Genomic DNA, 26,265 nt, shown 5'->3' with positions numbered 1-26,265 from the left:
CAAAAATGATTGCCTTGCCTCAGTGAGGGTTCAGTTCAGATAATGTAACAAATTTGCAGCGGTCATAGTCAGCACAGTTTCATGATTTTCTCTAGTCTTATTCAATAGCACATGAGTAGGAGCAAAGGCAGGAGATGATGGGAGTAATCCAAGTCTGCAACTTGGCAGGGCAGGATTGTCAATATGATAAAGTGGCAAGGTACTTGAAAGGAGAGGACAAAGCAGAATTGAACCTGGTTCACCAAAGGGTAAATATAGGGAAGGGAGGACAATGTAGCAAGTGCAAGGTGATAGCCTCGGAAAGAACTGAGGGAGCGAGAGATTGAAGATCACAGTGAGAGCAAAGCACAGGGTTTGGTGTTGCAAGGAAGATGAATAGGCTGAATGACAATAGATTTTGATGGAAGAAGGGAATTTCAGAGTTCACGAACATGAAAGTGGTACATGTGTGGGTGATGGCAAGATAAAGAATGTGATCATCACTGTGCGTAGCTGCAGTGGGGTCATGAAACATGAATAAATCAAAGACTTTGGAGATTAGAATGTTTGAGGAAGTATCATTGTGCATGTTGAAGTCCTCTAGTATGAAAGCAGGAGTTGAAGAGGAATGAAAGACTGTGAGCTTGGTACTGAACTCATCGAGGAAGACACCAGAATATAGTGGAGCTCAGCAGACAATAGTCGCCAGCATTTTTATTGAACTTCAAGAAAGGAGAGTTTATTGAGTGAGGTAGAGGGAGATTCTGGAAGTAGCAATGGAGAGCAAGGAATATTCTAACTCCTCCATCATGACCAATGAGTCAGAAGTATGAAAGAAAATATCATCAGTGCTGGAAAAAGTGGCCAGAAGGATGCATTATAGGATCTCATTAAGATGGAGGGAGCATGAAAGAAAAAGATACAAGATGACAGTTAGTTACCTGTGGACCAGGCATTGCAGAGAGCACAGTGGCATCTTTAGAGTGAGGAATGGGGAAATGACTTGAGGGAGATAGACTCAGTGGGAGATAGTAAACAGGGTTTGAACAGTGGCAGCCAGGGATTCATAATCACTGGATTGGGGAAGATGTGCGCCATGGAAGTATATTAATTATTGAAGCATGAATTCAGGTAGGCTATCATTATCCATAGGGATTTGGGTGGAGTGGAGTTGTCCTAGGATATCAGGGAGCTGTCTCTAGTTGGAAAGTGGTTGTGTGGGGAGTGAGGATGAGAGGGGGGTGACTGGATGTAGGCAAGGCAGCTTCTGTGGAATTGTAGGAGACTGCAGAGGATGCCCCCTCTTTTCTAAGCAGGCCCAGGCAAGGCAACTGTTGTAAAACTGTAGGTAACCTGAGGGGGCACCATAGGAACCATCTTCCGAGGACTAGCCTAGTTGGTTCATAAAGACTCAGTACCAGACAGTACCAGAGCCTGATGTCAATGGAGGACATCACAGCTCTTTGAAGGACTGAACTATTCTTACTCTTGTTCTTATTACTATGTTCATCAAATTTCACACAAATTATGCTACTATTTGAATATTTTCTACTTGAATATTTCTGGGTAAATATTCTAGCTCACTGTGGATACTTTTTACTTTCTTCACCCCTCCTCATTTACCCTTGAAGCAACTCAACTCTGTTTTCAAGGTCAGAAACAATGGTGGAAAGATGCAAATAAGGCTGCAAATACATGGTGCCATAGCTGACTACTTGAATATTCAAAAATGCAATTTTACCACCTCCAATGGCTGATTAGCATAATTAATCTTGTCTTGCTAGAAGGGAGTCCAGAATGCAAGAACTGTCAAGTTCTTTTTTTTCCTTTTCAAAAAAGAGTTAGTGATGGGAGGACACTCTGAGGAGGTCTGACCCTGACACCAAGATGAAGACTGTGTTAATGGATAGGGGAGATTAAAAAAAAGTGCCACCATCTTTGAAAATAATTTCACCAGTACATATGGGGTGAAAAGTAAAGGAGGAAAATGATTCATAATATGATTGGATGGGATAATATTTATAAAGTAGTTTGATAAAATTTTATGTTAATGTCAGCTATTTCAATTGTTATTTTTATAAAAAATCATTTTTATCATCTTGTTTGACTGAGTTCTGATAAAAATGGTCTTGGCACAAGTTGCTAACCAGCTATTATTCTTTTATATATATTATTTTGTGGACTACTGTACAAGTGGATAAAGTGACTGCTTTTATAATTGAATAAAAGTATTAGGATATAAGCCCATATTTTGTAGGCTCACTTAAAGCATTTTCAGTACAACTTCAGTAGCAGACAGGATGATGGATGTGTGGGAGCCAGATCAAACAAGCCATTGAGAATAGATTGTTAGATTTTTAGATTTACACCTTGGAAATCAGCTACAAATCAGGACTTGCTATGTCACTTTATTATTGTAGGCGGTAAGAAAGTGTTGATGCAAGTTAAACAACAGCCGACAAAAAGTAACCTATATTTTCAGACAGCCAATTGTTAAACATTTATTAGCATACCCCTTGTATATACCTCATCTTATTCCCATATAATTTTGATTTTTTTTACTAAGAATAAATCTCTCTCTCTTTCTCTCTCTCTCAATTTCTGTCTTTCAGCTTAGAAATGGCAATGTATATTGAAAACATTGTTTTTAAGTTTTTATAGATCAATGTTATATCCAGATGATTGTGGACAATAGTACTTGCTATAATAATACTCTGATTCTAGTTGAATTTATTTATTTCCAGTTCTCAAAGCTATTTTGAGGACTTAGCTGTAGAATGGATATTTGCCATCTGCCAGTCCATGAAAAAGAAATTCTTATACATAAGTCTAGCCACCAGGTATCTTTTTAGGTATCATATCTTGCTAGGTATTCAACAGGTGCTAAATTTTTCCAGCTTGTAGTGATGTGTTTAACAAGTTCTATAATTTACTTATATAATCTGCGTGGATCACTAAATCCAGGCTCTTTAAGGATAATCCTTTTGTAATTTCTCATGGCAGAATGATAAACCTCATTTCCATTAATAACAAAACACCTTCACGACCCAGCCATTTGCTCTTGACTGAATTCATGCATATGTCTCATGATTCTTTTCTTGGTTCTCAGCTTTTTCATAGGCTTGGAGGCAGACTAATTTCTGTTACATTCAACAAATCCAGTGGCAGGTACCTATTATAAACCTCTACTATTGGTCAAGGAAGTTACATATTCCTATTTCAATAGTATCTCTATAGGTTTGGGACTATTATTGACTGTGAGAATGTCTAATAATCCTTTTCTTCCTTTTTGGGCAAGTAAGTGTTCATCCTTCTATTACTTGCCTTAGGATGATGAGTCCTGTATTTCCTTAGAAGTTTTGATTTAAATGCTTTCCAAATCTATACTGGTTCATTTTACAGTTCAGAAAGTATGCTTTAAAGATGGTGTTGTACAAGTGTCAATTGCTTTAAACATATTCTAGAGAACAATTTTCCATGTGGACATCAAAAACTCTAGTATTCTCGCTATACTTTGGTCTATTTTATATATTTGTAGTACTGTACATGAATAAGTCATGAGTGGGGAAATTAGTTAAAGTCATTGTGGTAATCAATAGAGATAGTAAAATGGTATGACACTTTCAGGCAGCTTGTTAAATAATTACTGAATCCATAATTAATTCTTTATACCTCTGGGACTTCTTAGCAAGGACTTCTAGGGACTCCTCCCTCCCTCCCTTCACCCCCCTCTCTTTCCTTCTTTTTCTTACTTTCTTTCTCTTCCTTCCCTCCTTCCTTCCCTCGTTCCTTGCTTCTTTTTTTCTTTCTTTCTTTCTTTCTTTCTTTCTTTCTTTCTTTCTTTCTTCCTTTCTTTCTGGAATACATTGTTTCAATATAAGTATTTATAGTTTGTTTAGTGATGTAGGCTATGAATACATCATATTAGAGTTTATAAACAAATATTTGCCTATTGGAGAGGTCACTAGTATTGCCATCTTTTGGTAGCAGGTACACAATGCTTTTTATTTAAAAAAAGGTGGGAGAAGATTTGGGTGTGAGAAGAATCTGGTAAAGTGCATTGCTAGTAATTCATGAACCTCTGTGAAGTGTTGGAATTGATAATAGTGGGTCTTATCTGTCTCCACTACTTTGAAGTTTTACAGAGAAGTTAGAGTTTCAATCACCTCCCTATCATTCATTATATTAATATATACATTTTCTTACTTTTTTTATTCAACTTTTGTCTTTGTTGTGTAGGATTTCTTGTAACCCTATAAAACGCCAGGAATTTTCTACATTGTCTTTCTTTGAAAGCAGTGGCAGGTTCTCTGCCTCCTCTGGTTTATTTTCATCTCAAGCTTTTGCAGTAAATTTTAAATGAATGTTGAATGTTTATTTTGTTCTTTGAACTACTTTGACTTTCTGTATTACCTTATACATTCACTTTTCACTTTCATTTGCTGATTAGAGGACTCTAGTATACTTGATACACTTTTGCTTTGTGGATTCCATTCTGCATGTTTCTCTTTTGTGGCCTCTAATGGTATCCAGACCTTCTATTGTATGTCCCAACCAAATATTGTTATGATCTTCCAGTGCTTCTCTACAGCTATTTTAAAATAGCTCTTCCAAGTCACTTTGGCCATGATGGTGTTTGAGACCTATCTTTAGGGATATTCCCCCAACTTTCCAAATCTGGTCTAATATGGTCAACAGAACTCCTAATGTCAACAGACATTACACAGATTATTGTGTGCAGGTCTTGAAATTTTTTTAACTTTCTGTCAAATATCATGGAAGAATTTGTTCATTCATGATGGTTATAGCAAGTGTCAACTTCTAAAAATAACTGTTTTGGTATAATTGGTGTGTTCATTGGATTCATGCCATCCCACTCAAAAAACATTTTTCAAGATTCCAGTATAAGTATGCCCATCTCCTTTTCAAAATCATTTGAGATAATCAGTATTGTTTTTGTTATCATCTTGATGTAATTAAATGGTATAGGGCATAGAGTGCCAGACTTGGAATTAGGAACACATGAGTTTGAATCTTACCTTAGATGCTCACTAACCTTGTGACTCTGGGCAAGTCATTTAACCTCTTTGTGCCTCAGTTTACTTATCTGTAAAATGGAGATAGAACCCACTTTCCAAATTATTCTGAGGACAAAATGAGATGATATTTGTAAAGTGTTTTACAAACCTTAAGTCACTAGAATATTACCTATTGTTATTATTATAATTTCTTTAGTTTCTTTAAAATGAAAGTTTCCAATGACCTCATGTTCTTTGACCTTTTCCTCTTTAGATTTTAGTAGTAACTTGATCTCATCTCTTATTTTGTTTAATCTAGGTTTTGGGGTGATGTTATTTTTTATAATTGCCCTGGACTGATAGGCAGCACATTGTTTTGTGAGTTGCAGCTAAGGAAACTGTTGACAAAAAAAATAGTAAGAAGCCTCTGCTTATGACTCTTGAGACCTTACTATTGATGCATAATGAAATACCTACACCTTCAATCTGTCTCATGTACACTTGGGGTTTACCTATTTTAATGGTCCATACTACCTTCACCAAAGCATTTCTAACCGAAAGGACACATCTTTCTGATTTGTTCTAGCATATCTCGTCTTTTGTGGCACTAGAACACAAAGTAGCACCACTTGCTTTTCTGTCTTTTTTGTCAAGCTGATCATCAGACAATTTTGAATAGGACCAGTCTGCAATTCTATGCCTTCTTGTCTCTTTGATTTTCAGGAACACAATGACCTGGGTGCTAACTCTACTAGTGGTATTACCAAAGCCTGTTTCACCATTACAGGGCTCCTGCCAAACTGACAAAGGTACTCTAATGGTCTCAGGGCACATGAAATCCCTTTTGCATATTATCCAGCGTGGCATTCTCCTGTTCTGACACTGCCCACACCTCTGCCACCCTCCCACCTCTAACTCCCCAGGATGGAAAATGGTTTAGATTTTAATGGGGTTTTTATTATTGTTGTTTATAGTAGTAGTCAATCATTCAATCAGTAGCAAGCACCTACTATGTGCCAGGCACTGTGCTAAGCAATGGGGATACAAGGAAAGGTAAAAGATAGTCCCTACTTGCAAAAGGTCTGTAGTCTAATGACTCACAGTCATCATTGTTGTCCACATTTTCTAACTCACGTAACTTGATAATATCTTACCCTGCCACATAAAGTCATCTTAATAACAAATGAATTTAATTAGCCATTGTTCTACTCGACCTAAGCAAGTAGCCATGCAACTATAGATATTTTAGTTTAATGTTGTTAAGAGGCCCTGTGAAAACATAATATTAGGTAAAATGATATTATGGTGGCCACCCATCATCCAGAAAATACTTGTTCAGTGCCTACTATGTATCAGATGCTGTGACAGGCCCTAGGGATAAAGAAATGATGACAAAAGGATAGTTTCTTTCAAGGAACTTACATTCTATTGAGCAGAAACAACATGAATGTAGAAAAAAAGAAACAAAATAAATTCAAAGTAGTAGGAGGGGCACTGACTTCAGAAAAACAACATTACGAATGAGTGTTCAGCCAAATGGCTTTTGTAGCAATTTGAGGTTAGGTTTGGCTGTAAGATCTTAATTATGTATATTTAGTATATTATGTAATGACATTGGTCAAGAAGATTTTATGCAAAGTATGCCACTATTTCCCAAACTAAAACAGACCTACACTAGCAGATTTCTCTATGCTTAAAATACAAATCATATATATTTAAATGAATGGCCCAATTACATAATCCAGAGACATCAAGAGATTAAAAAGTAGACAGAAGGCAGAATGCATCACAAGAAATGTGAATGTCCTTTCCAAGGATTTGTAAATCAGTGTTCTTTCTTGTCAACTGGCATATGTTCCTATAGCACCAACAAGAATATAAAAGGTTTATATTTCCTAGAGAAGCTATGCCAAATAAGATGACATATCAAAACCAAAGGCAAAGTGAAATAAACACACAACATGTTTCCCAGAAGCAGATGGCAGAACAGAGAGGACTAACCCAAATTCTAATAAAAGAGCATATTATCGGTCCCCTCTGTCGATTCAATCATTGTACATCAGTAGTGAATGGTGTTCCCAAGGCTTCAAAGAAATGAATGAGTCATTTCCTTTCACTTGTCTTGGGGGTAACTCGGTATACCAGCTCCAAATATGGAAATGTAACTTCCTTGAATCTCTGAGGCCTTCCCACATCTAGCAGCAACTAAGAGGATATCACAGATCCATTTTAGAAGGCATACTTTCCCTTATGGGAAGAATAAGTTTTTGGATAGCTCATACAGTCCTGAGGAAGTGAAATGAAATCAACTTCAAGCTAGAGAAAAGTGGTCTTTTGGATAATTGGTTTTCAGATCTCTATCCATGGTAAAGGCTGTGGTAGGGCTTAGGCAGTTGGGCAGTGACCCCAGAGAGACCTGGCAATAATCTCAGTACCTCAGGGTACTTTTCTTCTTTTGTCTCCAACAATAGCAATAGTTTTATGCTGCTGTTCATTGAGAAGTAAATGCACAGTTACTTACCATTAAGCAGGTGGTTGTAAGATACATAAAATCAATTAATACTCCAGGAAATAAGAGGGCAGGTAGGAAGTCTCTGTATGTTTGTCACAGGGCCACCTTAGAACAGCAGCTATTCAAATGGATATATTTTCCTAAAACATATTTTATATTCCTAGTCGATCAAATGCTTGTTGAATGCCCACTTTGTACAAGGTACTATGCTAGGTGCTAAGGGTTTAAAAACTTGTCTTTAAGTCAAGTAGCTTAGAATCTAACTTGTGAGTTACTATATTTGCATACCTGTGTATAGACAAACAATATTAAGCAGTATGTGAGTACCAAAGGAGTGACAGGATAGTTAAGCACTTTAACTATTGTGTAACTATCATATCTTGGAAAGGGTGTGCCAGGCCGTTTTTAGAGTTTGAGCGGATCAAATTCAAAATTGCTTAGAAGAGGGTGATTAGACCAACTAAGTTATTTTGAGTATTATAAATACTCAAACCAGCTACAAAGGAAGGTGCTATCCATCTCCAGAGAAAGAACTAATAAATAGAAGTATGCTTAGTAAAGTTTTACATATATATATATGTATATACACACACACATATGTATGTATGTATACACAAACATATATATGTGCACACATTCATATATACACATACACACATATGTGTATGTGTATATATGTGTGTGTGTGTGTGTGTGTCTATATATACATATATTTGTGTCAAATAGTGTCCTCTGGTGTGGAGTGAGGAGGGAGGGAAGGAGACAGTTTGGAACTTAAATTTAACAAAAAAAATAAATTAAATTTTAAAAGTTTCATAATATATATATATATATATATATTCTATTTTGCTAGGGATAATGCTTTTTTTCTTAAAAATTTATTCCTAGATGCCAGGTTAAAGAGCAACATTGACACAATAAACCTCTTCCTCTCTCTCTCTCTCTCTCTCTCACACATACACACACACATCCACAGAAGAGAATGACCAAGATGGGACTGAAAGAATGCCATCCAAACATCATTTGAAGGAGCTCACCTACTGCCTCAGATTGTCAGTCTCTTACATACATGCATGCAAATATAGTAACACCCAAATTAAATTCTAAGCTAATTGAGGCAGAGACAAGTTTTATAAACCTTAGCACCTAGCACAGTACCTTGTACAAAGTGGGCATTCAACAAGCATTTGATTGGCTAGGAATGTAAAATATATTTTAGGAAAATATATCCATTTAAATAGCTGCTGTTTTAACTTGTGACCCCGTAACAAACCTGCCAGCTTAGCTATACTTGGCAAGATGGATTAAGGCCAACTCAGAGTGAGAACCTCTAGTAGTATGTGCTACTGATCTGACATTGGCTCCATGCTGGTCAATATTTTTAACCGTAACTCATGGCTCAGAATCATAAGGGTAATTTATATTTAGGGGTTTATACCAACCTGGTTCAATATTGGGAGCTTATCAATAATCTCAGTATGCTTGGAGGAGATGATGGGAGAATCTTGATCAATCCATTTCTTCCAGCCAACTTGATGGGATTGTAGAATGTAAAGGGGAGGTAACAAAGACAATAAGGTTTTCAGGCTTCTACTCCTTCAGACTTGGAGTAGTCAGATTGACACCTTGGAAAGGGTGTGACCCTTTCAGATTTTGAGTGGAGCATCAAACTGGAAATCTTTTAAAAGAGGGTGACTGGGATGGTGAGAGGACTTAAGATGTGCCATCCAAGCATCATTTGAAGGAACTGTACTTATTTATCACGAAAAAGTGAAGATTTAGGGGGACTTGATAACAGTCTTTAAAAGACTGCCATGTGAAAAAAAAAAGGATTAAATATGTTCAGTTTGGTTTCAGGAAGAACTAAATGCAGTAGTTGGAAGATTTAAACTTGATGAAAGGAAAAACTTCTTGATTTCCAGGTCATACAAATGACAACATGGCAGATTAGGTATTTTCTCCAATCCCTATGACCTCTCAAACCTCTCCAAAACAGAAATGATATGGCAAACATGGAGCAACGTTAGCTGTTTCTATAGTCTAGGATACCCAGAATCCAAAACAGGTGACACACTCCCCCCAAGCCCCAGGAATGTCAGACTCTCACTGACCCTGAACTTATTCAGAATCCTTCCCTCATCTCCCATGCTACCAGAGTGAACCTGGGACCCCAAGATCATGACACGCGGGTCCTGCCTGAAAGAATTTGACCCAAGCCTTCTTTCAGCCAGAGACAAGGTTTATTAAAGATCCGCCACATTACCAGACTCTTAAGAAATCTGAGCATCTGTGAGCTATTGGCTAAATTGTAAGAATTTGAACACTTTAATGGAGACAAGATGGACCTTATATACAGAAAGATTGTGGACGGGATCTAAGAGTAGCCAAATAGTTTGGGGTGACTAGAGGACGGGTCTCAGGAAGATCTGGGTAGGAGTGGGAACTGAACACCTGGGGCCTGGACCATGTGGCCATGGGGCAGGTAAGACAATGGAGGGCTAGGCTAGGTTAAGGGTAACAGAATTGGGAGATTGGGCATAGATGATAAGAAAAGGCCAGTTGATGGGATTATAGCCTCAGGTGAAATCCAGAGATTTGGCTGTGTGGGAAAGTCCAGGGTTTTTCCTTTCTGGGGTCCATATCCCAACCTCATCAGGGCCACCTCTGACCACCCAAAAGTCAATTGGAGAAGAGAACCAGGGTGGTGAACCATGAATGCCCAGTGTACAAGAAGGCCGAGATGCTTTGAGATCCAGCCCTCAAGGAAACCAAAATCAGAGGGGGAATCAGGAAGAGAATGATAGGGAAGGCATGGGGGGAGGGGAGACAAAGTACTAAAAATTTCAGAGAGAAGAAAATTCAAAGATCTTGAGGGTAAACAGATAAATCAATGGGAAAGACAGTAACAGAAGGAATTATGGCCTCCAGGTCTAGTTAATGGATTCAGGTATCTATGAATAAGTACTGTAAGACAAATGATCCAACACCTGATGAGGCAGAGAACCCTCTGGAATTTGAAGAGAACATGGAACCACAACATGCTGTTCCTGATTGGTTTAAAAGAAAAACAAGAATTAGGAGAGCAGAATTTATGTCCTGCACAGCAAAAACAACGAACAGAATAGCAAAAATTAAATGTCTAATGGCAGGCCTTAACAAAGAAACAAATGAGAGAACAAAAGAGAGATTGGCCATGCAAATACACAGAATTGAAGGACAACATAGAAGAAGAGAAGTAAAAAAACAAAAAACTAAACACATCTTAAAAATATGCTCACTATGCAAGCAAAACATAATGGATCTCAAAGACAGAATAAGTGGAGACAACCCACGGATCATAGGTCTCCTCAAAGAGCATGACAGGACAGAAAACTTTGACATTATGATAAAGGAAATAATAGAAGAGAACAGTTCAGAACTTCTGAACACTGAAAATGAAATCCTAATTGAAAGAATTCATAGATTGCCTCCAGGAAAAAAAAAAAAAAAACATGGCTGCAAACTCCAAGACACAGAGTAGTTAAATTTAACAATTCAGTTCAGAAACAACAAGTTCTACAAGCCATCAAGAGAAAGACCTTCAAATATAAAGGAAAGGACATTCAAATAATGCAAGACTATTCTTCACCCACCAGAAAAAGGATGAGGGTATGCAATAATGTTTTCCAAAGAGCATTGAAGCTCAGGATGCAGCCCAGGGTGAGCTTAACCATAGAGGACAAAAGATGAATGTTCAATAATAAATAAGAGTTTTGAAATAAAATTTAGAATGAAAAGCAGGACTGAAGAGATTATTTGCTTCTCAAACACCTCAAACAATGAAATTGCAGGAGGAGTGAACAAATGCAGACAGCAATAGCAACAGAGTCAAAACACAAAGACCAGTAAGAGATTTCTTTCTAAAGGTACATAAGGAGACAGGAGTGAAGGTGGAAATCTGGTAGAGGTAACAGTCAAGATACAGACAGGGTGCATTATTGACAGAACTTGGTGATACCATGAATTTAGGTGAATGTTCCTTTTGTGGGACATTACACATAGGAGGGTAAATGAAAGGGTGAAGAGGGGAGCAGGGGAATAGAGATGAGTGAATGATGTGCCAGGATCGGGATGAAGTTGACCTCTGTGGTAGAGAAAGAGAAACACCTACAGGGGAGTGGATGAGGAGGGAGGAAAGATTGAAAAAGGGGGGAAAGGAAGGAGACCTTACTTTGGAGGTGGGAGTGGGTTCCACTTATGAGTGCTTCTATGGATGAAGAGAAATAAGGATCTTACAATGGATGAAGCCTGAGGGAGTTAGTGGCTGAAAAGTCTACTTGCTTGGGGAGGGGAGAAAGAGGGATTTGAACCCTTGGGAGCAACTGGGATCTAAAGGAGTAGGAGAGCATGGGCACAGGGAGGAAATTTCCAGGCAAATGTGGAAAATTAAGGTCAACCGAATATGGAAATATGTTTTATATTATTGTACATATATAACCTATATTAAATTGCTTACCATTTTAGCAAGAGGGCGGGGCAGAGAAAAATTCAGAACTCAAAATCTCATGAAAATGAATGCTAAAAATTGTCTTTACATATAATTGAAAAGAAAAAAACAAAATACCATTAAAAAAAGAAAATTAAGGTCAATGAGAGAGGGTATATATCAGTGGGTGGGGGAGGGACCCTAACATGGGGCTGTGTCCTCTTTGACACCTGCAATAACTGACATTGTTCCAAGAGTGAGGCACAATGGAAAAGGGAAATTCATGGGGGAAGCCCTATAAGGCAGTGACAGAAAGCATCTAGAGGGACAATGGATACTTTGAAAGCTTTGACTGTATAAAGAATATAGAGAAAAAGAGAGAGAGAGAGAGTGAGATCAGATGATTATAGGGGTCATGAATCAGAGAATGAGGGTATAGAGTAAACAGAGAAAAGGTAGATAATGAAGTTAGTGAGAGAAATCCTTTTTGGGAAAGGGAGCAAAAAAAGATATAAAATTAATGAATAGGACTAGATGCAAAGGAGGAGAGGAAGGAGCAATTTTCTTGACTGAGAGGAAAAAAGAGGAGGAAGAAATATATAATAAGATAGAAGCAGGAGAGAAGAAAACATGAACAAAACCCTAAAGGGAAAAGTGCAAAAAATAAGAAGAGAGGATCGGAGAGAGAGAAAGAGAGCCAACAGGAACAGGCCACCTTAAAAACTGAAGGAACATAATATTGCGTTTACAGCAGAAGAGTAGAAGAAACATAACTTGGGGAAATAAATTGTGAGACAGATGGAAGAAAACATAAACCTAATGCTTATGGCTTTAAATGTGAATGGATTAAACAATCCAATAAAATGAAAAAGAATGACAGATTGGATAAGAAAACAAAACCCTACAATCTGTTGCTAACAAGAAACACATTTTACAAAAACAAAGACATACACAAAATAAAACTGAGGGGATGGAAAAAAAAATTTACTATACATCAAATGAATCCCAAAAATCAGGAGTTGCCATCATGCTATCAGACCAAGCAAAAACAAACATTCAAAAATAAAAAGGAACAAACAGAAAAATTATATTGTGCTGAAAGAAACCATAGATAACAAACAAAATCAGTAATAAACTTGTATGCTCCAAATGCCTTAGCATTCAAATTCCTAAAGGAAACATTATCTGAGCTTTAAGGAAACATAGTAACACAATAGTGAAGAGAAGCTTTAATAGTCCAATTATAGTTGTCCTTTCAGCAACCAAACTGCTCACATATTAATATGTTGGATTAAATAGCCTCAGATTCCTTCCAATTTTTGGATTCTGTTATTCTATAAAATAATCTTGGCATAAATCAACACATTATGGCCATCCAGTTACTTGGAAGATGGATACAATTAAGGTCTTCCCACTCTGCTCATCTAGAACAATAGATCACAATGAGTCCAGTAACTGAACAGTTTTCTGTTGCTCACAATGTTGGAACTTTTCATTTCAAAATTGACCCATCCCATAAAAAGCAGTAACATCCAGTTTCCTTCAAATCTAGCACAGAGCTTGGAGTGCAAAAGGTGTGATGCTGCCTCTGTCAGGGGAGGCTGAGAAACAGACTATAGATGTTCCACTAAAAAGGGCAATAATTATGTTTGATCTGACCAAAGTGAAGGAAGTAGAAAAGGTAAAGGAAAATAGGTAGGTAGGATCTGTGCTCTCCTTTGACTCATCCTTTCTCTCTGACTTGATGTCATAGTTATCTTTCAAGCATCTCTCTCTCTCTCTCTCTCTCTCTCTCTCTCTCTCTCTCTCTCTCTCTCGATTCAGCCCCATAGTATTGTATCAATTATTTGTTAAAAGACTCCTAAAATTATTGGGTGGGAAAGAAGTCAGATGCATCTCCAAATCCTTTCCTAGGGCAGTGTTAATAAGAGTACTCTAGCTGGAGGATTGTTTTTTGATAGTTTAGATTTGCTAGCCCAGATATTATCCCAATAAATATTTAAATCTTTCCCAATTATATAATAAGTGATTTACATGTAGCCCTGGAGGGTCATGGGAGGTCTTGTGCATAGGTGACTTAATAGGATGCCAGGCTGGCCCCGCGGTATTGCCAGGTCATTGGCTATCCTCCCAGGGAAACCACGAAATATACTAGCAATTAGGAACCTGATCAAATGAAGCTCAAATAGCAAAAATGAAAGTCATTCATCAGACTATGGAATTCATCATAAAATAAGTTTCGGACATAGGCAGGCAGACAGATATGGATCAAGCTTGGAGAAATCAGTGGAATAGGTGACCTTTCTGGGCTCTCTGTCAATCTACTAGATATCCTTGGCTTGGATCAAAGCAAAAGACAATTGTATATTGTATTTGATCTGACTAAAGTGAAGGAAGTAGTAAAGATAAAGTAAAATAGGTAGGTGCTAACCTCCTAGAACGCTACTCTTTTTGCTGTATTGGGTGAAACTAATGAGATAGAGAGACTTCCTCGATGTTAACCTGTTGGCCCATTGCCATAATGTTCGGGACCTCTGAGAGCTCGCACCTACCAGCTCACTGATATACTTGATTGCAATAGAATGCACTGGTGTATCTATCAATTGAGATAGAATGTAGGTGGATTGTAAAGTAGAACATCAGGCCAATGGAAACCCTCCGGAGAAGTGACTACACTGTTCCTCCCAGTGTGCTAGATATTAGCATTATCTCTGGAATAGTCTTTCCTTAATGTCAGGGCATTTATCTGCTCTGAGTATCTGTAGGGTTTCCATTGCACCACGCCAGTATCTCTTCCAAGAAAATCCCAAATGGGGTCATGAAGAGTCAGACACAATCGAAATGACTGAATGACAACCACCACCAGGAGGCTATGATTTGAGCCATTAATAACACTGAAGAATCTATCAAGATCAGGAGAGGAGCTAAGAAGCTAGTAGGAAAGGAGTTAAGTAGATACCAGCAGAAGCAGTTGGTTGACGCATGATGATCGAAAGAGGAGCATTGCCTTGTGGGTTGATTGGGGGTGAAAAAGGGATGGTTCAAAGAAGTAGGAACTAACACCTATGGCTAGTCCTGGGTTCGGTATGGAGACCCAGAAGGAGCTCTATTTGGACCTGGTAAGATTAGGGGGGAAAATCCAGTTAAGAGTTTGGATAGATATTGATCCATGGATCTCTGGCAAATATAGCCCTAGTTTTGTCCAATGAGTAGATTAGTAGAATGGAAGTTGGCTTGTGGTATCAGGGTAGCCAATTCTATTTGGACCTTTCTAGAGACCTTGCATAGGATTTCCCAAGATCCCTGCCATCCTACTCAATAGACAAGGCTGCCCCTACTTCGTACTTCCTGTTTCTGGGGATAGTTTTCTATAGTAAGGAGGTATCGTGGCCCCTACAAAGCAATAGCAGCAAGACACAGAATTGATATTGTGGGGTCTCAGGTTCTGTTCCCATACTCTAACTTGCTGTGTGACTTTGGGAAAGTCAATGAGGCCCACATATCAAGCAGAGTTTATTGCCAGATAAAAGTAACGGTGTCTCCAGACAGAACCCTGCCACAGAAGCAGGATCCAATTCTATAATGAGTTCTTTCTCCCTGGATACTTAATTTGGCCTATAACCCAGTGGACAGAAATGTGAAAACTAAGACTGTATCTTAGGTATCTCAATTCATTTTGATACTAACAGGAATTAGGTAAACCTAATAGGGAACATGACTTTGGTGACTGCCCTAGGGAAGAAGTAATGTTTTTAGTCAGGAAGAACTTTCTTCCTTTGTTTTATTTCAAGCCCTTTGCCCACTACAATTCAAAGAACTAGGTGAGGCCACACAGAAAGATAGAGTCTTTTTGTGGATAGAATAAGAATTTAGTGATTTGTGCTGATTTTGATGCTATGTATAGTGGCTGGAGGTCATCCAATCTGAGTCTCACCGGGACTATCTATAGAGTAAATGATATGACTAGGTGGGCTTCTGTTTTTAAAGACTTCCAATCCAACATTTCCTACACTATGCTCCTTGGACCCCTGACATCCTATTTTGCATAATGTAACCAGGTATTCCAAGAGGAAAAAAGAAATCGATGCTAGCAATATTATTACTTCCAACATATTAAATGCAAAATTAATATATAGGTCAAAGTACTTTTCCTGTGTAACAAATTTTGGCATTCAAATAGGTCTTTTGTTGCAAAATTTCCAAAGCACTACTTTAGCTTTGGGCTGTTTCACACCCCCTGCATTTATTGGTTCCATTAATATATTTCAAGCTTCTAAGTGTTTCATGCACAAATGGGTTTGGGAAATACTGCTCTAATCATTTCTGGAGAACAGTCAGTGTGTGGGTCTTTTCAACTCCCCCCCCCCTCCTCCTTCTGTTTTACTTTTTCCTTTTGCTGTCATAATAAAATAAGCATCAGTGTGTTTATCCCAGTTTATTTTCACACCTTTTTTTTTTTTGAACTTGAAAAATGTAGGGTAGTTCATTGAACAAAGCTATATTAAGTCATTTTCCCAAGAAATACTCACTAAATGAGGTAGGATACTGAATGCTAAAAGCCAAAGGTTGCAAGTGTTTAAACGCATAGTCTAGGAAAGCATTGGTTTTAGACCCCATCACCCACATGATGATCTTTGGTCTCAATGCCCTGATGCCACCAGTATTTGGTGAATTGCAGGCTGCTACATACCCTGAGCAGCTGTATATCAAGAGTGAAAGCAAATGACTTTATACCTTTCTCATGCTTGGCTTTATTAGACTGTGGGACGAATAGACACTCAGAGCAGATAAATGCCCTAGCATCAAGGAGAGGCTATTCCAGGGATAGTGCTAATCTCTAGCACACTGGGAGGAACAGTGTAGTCACTTCTCTGCAGGGTTTCCATTGGCCCAATGTTCTACTCTACAGTCCACTTACACTGTATCACAATTGATAGACACACCAGCACATTCTATTGCAACCAAGTATATCAGTAAGCTTGTAGGTGTGTGCTCCCAGAGGTCCAGAACACAGCGTGTTAGGCAATGGGCCAACAGGTTAATGTCAGAGGAAGTCTCTCCATCTCATTGGTTTCACCCAATACAGCAAAAAGAGTAGCCTTCTAGGTTATAGGCAATCAGTACAAAATTGCCTGTATTTGTGTTTGGAGAAGCATGAGATTCTAGGGATTTAGATAATGCTTTTCTGGGAATAGTAGAGATTTATAGCAGAGGGCCAATGAAATGATGTGAAGGATGTGTGTCTGGGCTCAGGAGTTTTGTTTCCAAATAACTTGTTCCAAAGGGCAAGATAAAGAATGCTTCAAAATATCAACATTTCAACATCAACAACCATATAGCAGCAGATAGGGGCTTAACAGAAAAATTCAATGCTTGCCAGGAAAAAAAAAGCAGAAAAACTACTTGGTTTAAGTAAAAAAAATGTACTTTGCTCACCTATGAAGTCTAGCAGTGAATTAAAACTCAGATTTTAAAGCCAAGGGAATATTTTTATCTTTCATGTGAGTTATCTGAGATGAGACAAAGACATAGAAATGACCACTGGGTGTAAATGCAGAAATGTGAGTAAATAAATTACAGCACTTCAATTAATCTTAAATTTGTTTTTAGTAAATCATTTCTTTTCTATATGAGCAGAAAGTCCTTCTGGAAAAATGGCTCAATGATAGTCAAAGTTAATGTTCATAATCATAACATTTTACTTCTACCTAATGCTTTGTATAAAAAACTGACTCACTGTCACTAGGCCATGTACTTGGCTTTATTACTCCTCCAGGGTGGTTGTTTCCCACTAATTCATCACTGTTTACTTGCTTGATTTTCCTTTTTTCCAGTGGCAGTCAATTACAACATGGCTGGCTATGATTCGGAAGGTAATCTGTGCCTGTGGAGCAGAAATTAGTTGTGTCAGGTCCCTAGCTTCCCAAGAGACAGCCTCTTGGAGGATAGTGGAATTAGATGGCACAATTATATAAGGAACTATTTACTGAGCCTGAGGCACATATCATAGACTACTCTCATTGTGGAACATGAAACAGCATAATCACAAATTGATGGAATGGTCAGAGAACATAGGCACTACATGCTTCCTGGCTGCCATTCCCAGAAAGCAGAGCTTTTGGTGTTCACTTGTTTCAGTCATATCTAACCTTCTGCCAGTTATTAAGCTACCACAGTATTTATTTAATCTTTCCATAGTCCCTTGTAATTGATTCACCATTTTATAAGTTTTAATTTCTCAAGCTCTTTGTTCAGTCATTTCAGTTCTATCCAAGTCTTCATGACGCCATTTGGGTTTTTCTTGGCAAAGATACTGAGGTAGTTTGCTATTTCCTTCTCTGGCTCATTTTACAGATGAGGAAACTGACTCCAACAGGCTTAATGACTTGCCCAGGGTCACACAGCTAGTAAGTGTCTGAGGCCAGTTTTGAACTAAGGTCTTTCTGACTCCAGGCCAGGCACTCTAATCATTGTGCCACCTAGCTGCCAGAAAGCAGAGCAGAGCACCCCAAGAATGTGCCCAGGAAATCTAACCACCACAACCACCCTCTTTAATTGCACCAGAGACTCCTACATGGCTCTTTCGTTTGCTCACTTCTTGGCCTCCCAGAGTTACGTATATCAGCAATGTTCAAATCCTGTCCTTCACTTAGTTATCTTGGCTAATATAGCCCAGGGCAGAAATACTAGCGCAATTACACAGTGCCTTATACTAGTTATTGTCCTCTTGGCTTTATGGGCTTTGCTGCACTGTCTCTCTTACTGTGCTAACATTCTGATCCACAGGAATTAATTTGACCTCATAAATAAAGTGTTTCACCCAAATGGACTGAAAGCTGAGTCTCTCTCTCTCTCTCTCTCTTTCTCTCTCTCTCTCTCTCTCCCTCTCTCTCTCTCTCTGAACTCCCCCTCCCCCCATTATCTTTGTTAACTACAAAATAAACAGATTTCTAAACAAGCCCTTCTTTATATTCTGAACTATTCCTCCATTCTGTGGGTTGTCCCTGCAATTCAAGGGATGTTTGGGCACTATTCACTTCCTCATTTGATTTACTGGGCAAGAAATAGATGCCACAAATAATTGAACATACCCATCTTTTGTGTCTCACATCTAGAGTTTCTTTGGTTCTGTCTCTCTACAAGTGAAGGTCTGAGGAAATTGGTTTTGATCTAGGTACAAGTTTTGCAAAGTAGAAAAAACTCTGGGGGAGGAATCAGGAGATCTAATTTCTAATCCTGACTCTTCCACTGACTAGTTATGTGACCTCAGGTAAGTTACTTAATTTCTCTGAACCCATGCTTCCTTATTTGTAAAATCAAGGTATTGGTAAATGATTTTTTTTTATTTTTTGAGACTGATGTCCCTATCTCATCCAGTTGATAAGTACAGTGGCCACTCACAGGCCCAATCTTTATACTGAATACGTTGGAACTTTAATCTACTCTGTTTTTTTAACCTGAGCTTGTTCTACCCTTTTTGGGCAGCCTGGTGACTTTCTGCTCCTAAGGGTTCAGCATATTTATGCCAAGTTTAGTGTCAATACCTGATCATTTTTGAGCCCTACTGAAGCTCAGATCTTCTAAATTCAAACAATCTATCAGCCTCAGCATCCCTCAGGGGCAGGGATTGCAAGCATGTACCATTAAGATGTTAATAATAATAATGATAAGCATTATCAAAATGTTTTAAGGTTTGCAAAGAGCTTTACAAATATATGTTATTTTATTGTCACAAAAACCCTAGGAGGTAGATGTGATTATTATCACCATTTTGCCACTGAAGCAGAGGTGACTTACCCAGGGTCCCACAGTTAGTACGTATCTAAGGATGGATTTGAAATCAGGTCTTCTGACTCCAGGTAGAACACTCTATCCATTGAATGTCACAGCTGCCAAGCCCTGTCTTTCTAAATAATCTTTAGGGTTCTTCCTGGTTCCAAGATTCTATCCAAGAAGAAAATCCGTGAGGACTTAAGTCACTGTGAGCTGGTAGTGCTTATTAACACCTGCTCCAGCATAAAGGTTCAGTGTCACTGTTGGACTTGGAATTCTAAACTTCTTTTGGTGTGTGTTGTCACATCAGGAGAAATAACGGTTCATATCCCTCCTATGACTCTTGTTATACGACCATAGGAAAGACTTTGTGGAAGGAGGGTAACTCTTTAAATATTCAAAAGGCTGTCATTTAGAAGAGTGAACAGAATTAGGATGACAGAATGATAGATTGGGAGATACAAGGAACATAGAGGCAATCAAGTAGAACCCCCTCATTTTACAGATGAGGAAACTGAGGCCCAAGAAAGTAACTTGCTTAAGGTCACATCAAGAGTAAGTAGCATATCTGGAATTTGAATTCAGGTCTTCAGACTTCAAATCCAGCACTCATTTAACTACACCCAAATCTTATCCCAAGAACAAAACTAGTATCTGGCAGAGAAAAGCAAAGGCAATCAGTATCCTTGATCCATTTGTTCCTATATTCACCTGATTGAACACCTTTCTTCAGAGGTGTACCATGGGGAGAGGAGGTCAAAGCTCATTCATTCATAGCTTGGGCTTCCTTGAGCATGCTCACAGTCTCCTCAAAGCTGACTCTGTGTTAGAAGTGGGCATGCTCAGGTAGTCACGCTTGATGGGCCTTTGAGCATGCTCAGGGAATCCAGGGCCACCCATTAAAAACACAATATTGTAGCATTTGGTTCTTTTAGGCCACATTGGCATTTGTAGGATCTATGCTGTATAGTACTTTTTAGGCTTGGGGAAAAAAATCATGAGGCTGAGAGCTAGAAACTGGATTCCAGTCCTACATTTCTCCATTGGTAAAAATGGTGATAAGAATGCTTATGCTATGTTACTAATCTCACAGACTTTTTATGAGAATCCTAATAAGGAGATAAATAGATATGGATACACTTCGAATAAAAACCTTACTAAAATGCAAGGCTTTATCTTCTTAAGCTTGCTAACCTAAAGGATGTTCATGATCTTGTCCACAATTTGCACAGGATTTAAAATTATATCAGATTCTCTCATCTTATATAGTGTAAGAAAAGTACTACCCATTAAAGTCTAATAGTAGGACAATGTAAATTCAATTCCATCAAATTTCATAAGTCTTTACTAAGCACCTATTATGTGCTAGGCACTGTGATAGGTGCTGGAGATAGAAATGTCAAAATGAAAACATGGCTTGCCCTCAAGGGGCTGACATTTTATTGGGGGAGAAGGGAGGTGTGCGACAACAAGTTCACTGAGAAGTAAATACAAAATATGTACAAAGTAATTTTTGTGGTTGAAGTGGAGAGCTAAGAGATGAGATGATCAAGAGAGAGAGAACAAGAGAAAAAGATAGCAGAGAGGGAGAGAGAAAAGAGAAGAGAAAAAGAAAGAGAGAGGAGAGAAGAGAAAAAGGAGAGAAGATAAGAGAACAGAGAAGAGAGGAAAGGAGAGAAGAGGAAAGAGGAGAGAAGAGAGAAAAAGAAAGAGAGAAAGAGGAGAGGAGAAGAGAAGAGAAGAGAAAGAACAAAGGAAAGAAAGAAGAGAGAAGAGAGGAGAGGAAAGGAGAGAAGAAGAGAGGAAAGAGGAAAGGAGAAAAGAGGAAAAAGGAGGGGAGAAGAGAGGAGAGAAGAAAATAGAAAGAGGAGAGGAGAGAGAGAAAGGAGAAGAGAAAAGAAAAGAGAAGAGAAGAAAAAAAGGAGAAAAGAGGAGACAGAAGAGAGCTTAAGAGAGTAGAGGAGAGAGTAGAAAGAGGAGAAGAGAAAGAGGAGACGAGAGAGAGAGAGGAGGGGAGAAGAAAGAAGAGGAGAAAAAAGGAGAGGAGAGAGAGGTGGGAGGGAATGTAGAGGGAGAGCATTACGCCCTATCACTGGTTTCTATACAATATAATGTTTAATTGTGAACACTCTACTCTACCACAGTTACAGTCTCTCTAACAAGCAGAGAGGTTTATCTAGAATTCTTCAGTACATGACTTACTGCAGTGCCGATTTGTGTAGTTCATGGTACTAACAAGGCTTTCGTGCTAATAAAAAGAAAAGAAAGTGTCGAAATTTGTGACTATCCAGACATCCATTTATAAAGATCCCTACACACACATATCACATGCCTTATACATAAATGACACATTAATGATTTCTGTGCAACATACATAACTCTTCCGAACCCATCCCTATTCTTCTTTGTCTTTCGCCATGTTGCACTGGGAAATTTCCAAATTGCCCAACATGGAATTACTTGGACCAGAGGTGTATAGGATTTGTTTGCAGCATTTTAAAAAGAGGTTTTAAAATAGTAAAAGCAGTCAATAGCCATTGATTAATTTCAATAGCATAAATAATGGCTGTAATTGCATATTGAAAGAGAAATGCTTTTCTTTTTGATTAATCTGACCCTCAGTGTCCCTGTTAAGAGAGCCACATTCAGATGCTAATCAGCTACATACATATAGATACACAGAAACAGCTCACCACTATAATGACTTGGCCCAGGTATCACTGTCGTCCCCCTATGCACTTCATTCTGATCCTTTTATCACTGGGCATTGTAAACCAACACATCTTCCTGTCAAACAAAAAACACCAAACTAATCTTCTGAAAACAACTTTTCTCTTAGAACTAATATTAGGAAAAAAATAGGACTCAGCAGTTTGAGGCCTGGCTCTTTGTAATTTCAAAACACTTTGCAGGCATTAAATGATTAACCACATAAGCACTAGCATAGTTAGTTAAGTGGCTGAATCATTATCTTTATTTTATAGATCATGAGATATAAAGTGACTTTCCTAAGGCCAATATGTCAGAGGAATGACAGAATGAAACCCCTTCCTCCAAATTCTGAACTGAAGTTATGGCTTTCCTCAAAATATTTTAAAAAATGACTTAGGATAATTTAATGGACTGATTCTCAAGTATTTACATTCCATAGGAGGAATGTGTACTTATTAGTATAGAATACATGAAGAAAAGGAATGAGAGGTCCAAAGATAGAGTCAATTTTGGGTGGGTGTGAATACCAGACTTGATTAGATAGGCAATAAGGATTAAAGGCTTTTGAGCAAGTGAGTGACATGGTCAGATTTGTGCATTAGAAAAGACAGTGTGAAGGATAGATTGGTGGAAAAATTAAAGTGAAGGGTGACACATTAGGAAATTACTGTAAAAATCCAGATGAGAGGTGATAGGACCATGATGGTTGTAATGGTAATGAAAGGAAGAGAGAAGCGTAAGAGATATGGCAGAAATGGAATTAATAGGATTTGGCAACTGATTAGTTACCTTATAAATTAGTCCTTCAAAGTCCTCAGAATGGTTTCAACTCTAGCATGAATTTCCTCACTCCCATTTCTTTTCCTGTCTTTGTTCTCATTAGTGTCATTTCTACTTTCTCTGTAAGTTCTTCAAGGACCATGACGTTAGGGTCCAATTGTGATGGTTCCACTATCCTTGACGGAGAAAACTGTTGTCATAACTTTTGCAGTTTCTTCTCTTTGTAACCCTCTTTCCACTTTCATCCTTAATGACCTTAGGATGACTTTGCTTAGTTAGATATGTTGCCAAGCTTGCTTTAGAGAGGTTTTACCTTCCACTTCTTCTCTCCTCTTTATAAGACAATACTGTTCATAATCATCCATGATCCATTCATAAGATTTTACAGACAAGTTCATATTCTAACCTGGTGTTGCTTTTAGAAGCCATTTTTCTCCATGTGGCAAATAAGTAAAATATTTGCTTACTAAAATGTTTTTGAGTTGTTGTTTTTTAATCTCCTTGTAGCAATTAGTTTATTGATTTAACTTCTAAATGAAATTATTGGAGTTAATGTAATGTTAATGTAGTCACTTCTGTTGTTCTTTTTCACTTTTAATAGCTTGATTAAATAATTCAGAGTTAGATCTTTTCAAGAATATGCCACATCTTTCCCCTCACTTCTATTTTTTCTTGTTGTTTATTATAAATTCCAATCTTAGATGTTATGAGTTGATGTTCTGACTGTGGAGAGACAACTGGCTCAAGAAACTGCTGTCTTTTCCTAACGGTTAAAATGTAGTTAATTTAATTCTTTGTGTTACTATTTGGTGCTTATCAGTTTGGTGCTAACAATTCTTGTCTTTTTTAAAAAGGAAGTATTCATAATATAGAAGTATAAGGATTGTGTCTTTGGCCTTTATTATTTATTTCTCCTGACCTATACTTTCCCATGTAATTTCTCCCCATCCTCATTACCCCCACCTTTGCATTGAAGTCATAAAGGACTAGAGTGTACATTAATTTGATTTGGAGGGTCTTACCAAGATCTTTATAGAATTTCTTTAGCACTTCATTCCCAACAACCAATATTGGTGCATATTATATTTCGGGTGGTCTTTGCACAAATGCTTATCAGTAGTAGTTCAGTGTATGATGAACATATATATTTCTTATAATTTGGGGACATATGATAAAACCTACTCCACCAACTCTTTTCTTTATGTCTCCAGCCATCCTTCCATTTAGGTGGAAATTCCTTCTTTTTTCTGTTTATTTTTTTTTAACAGTAAGAATGCTGTGATTATATGATTCATCTCCTCCAACAATATGTTCGCTCATTGGTCACTGGACAAGTTATCTTACATTTAGATTACCAATCAAATCAGAGTTTGTTGATGATCTAAAAATTGTATGATTCATAGTACCCTCAGACACCTTTACTACCACTCAGCCACTGTTACTATAGAAGTGAAAAAGGTTACATAGGATAATTTAAATTTTTTCTCCTACAAAATGCCACATTTAATTTTTAAATCCTTCTCATCCATTCATTAGCCAAATAATTGTTGTTCCTTTTCCTTTCCTGAAAATTTCTAGAATCAGTTTATCACAATGCTTAGCACATAGTAGATGCTTAATAAATATTTATTGATTACTGATTGATATAAAAAGTTAAACTGTAAGTAATACTAATGGGTAACTCTATTATGAAGGAAGAGGGAGCCCAATTGATTTGCTGGAAATATACTTTTTGCCATTCCTCTAGATCTTAGTTACCTTATAGATATTCCTCATAAATACAATGAACCTCCATGAATGCTTAGTAACTAGAGCAGTTCTCTGGATGAAGACAAGTAAAACTTGCTAATTCATCTTTTAAGTGGACACATTGCGATATGAATGTGAAAAATGCTCAAAAAGCCTTAGTTCCATTCAAGTAAATATTCTTTTTTTTTGCCATAAAATGAAATGTAACCACCACAATCATCATCATAATAACTAGCATTTATCTAAGACTTCAAGGATCACAAAGTATTTAATATGTATTTATTCATTTGAACTTCTGTCAAAAAAAGAGAAACACTCTATATCTTCCAGAATAAAAAAAGTCTAAATTTTTGCAACAGTCCCCTTATTTAAAATCTCTTAACATTTCATAGTATACACTGCCACCAAAGCAATTTTCCTTAAGGTGCAAATCTGACCATTTGACTTTTCTACTCAACCAACTCCAGTGACTCCCTACTACCCATGGGATAAAATATAACCCCTCTCCCTGTTTAGCTTTTAAAGTCCTTTCCAACCTCAATCTGATCTATCTTTCCAGTCTGATTGGTTATTATTCCCTCACCTGTTCTCTGTGATCTATCCAAACTGGCCTTCTCTGTTCTTCACATGTAGCTAGATGGTGCAGTGCAGAGAGTGCTGGGCCTGGAGTCAGGAAAACTCATCTTCCTAAGTTCAAATCTAACCTCAGACACTTGCTAGCTGGGTAACCCTGGGCAAGTCACTTAACCCTATTTGCCTCATCTGTAAAATGAGCTGGAGAAGGAAATGACAAACCATTCCAGTATCTTTGCCAAGAAGACTCTAAACAAGGTCATTAAGAGTTGGACACAACTGAAAAAAAAAATGACTAAACAACAGCAAAATTGTCCCTCACATAATATTCCTCCCATCTCTCTGACTTAGCTCTAGACGTCTCCATCGCTCGAATGCAGTATTTCCTTAATTCCACCTCACAGAGTCCCTCCTTTTTTTTAAGATAGAACTTAAGTACCATCTTTTGTATGAAATTGTTCCTGATCCCCATCACCCATAACACTACCAGTGCCTTCTCTCCTGAACCATTCATTCATTCAATAAACATTTATTAAGTGACTACTCTATGCCAGACACTACATTAAGGTTTGGGGATATGAAAAGAAGCAAAAGATAGCCCCTGCCCTCAAGCACCTACATTTAACATATTTGTATCTATCTATCTATCTATCTATCTATCTATCTATCTATCTATCTATCTATCTATCTATCTATCTATCTAT

The 26,265-nt window shown here is 37.8% G+C and overlaps 1 pseudogene; it reads right to left on the bottom strand.

Moving 5' to 3' along the window:
* Positions 1-26,265, bottom strand: part of LOC114031807 — a 129,603-nt pseudogene that overhangs the window by 48,408 nt on the left and 54,930 nt on the right.

Source organism: Vombatus ursinus, unplaced genomic scaffold, assembly GCF_900497805.2.
Source record: "Vombatus ursinus unplaced genomic scaffold, bare-nosed wombat genome assembly UNPS02015255.1, whole genome shotgun sequence".
In the NCBI taxonomy this organism is placed as follows: domain Eukaryota; kingdom Metazoa; phylum Chordata; class Mammalia; order Diprotodontia; family Vombatidae; genus Vombatus; species Vombatus ursinus.
Note: the sequence above shows the minus strand (reverse complement) of the source record. Positions and strands in the feature narration are given on the sequence as shown.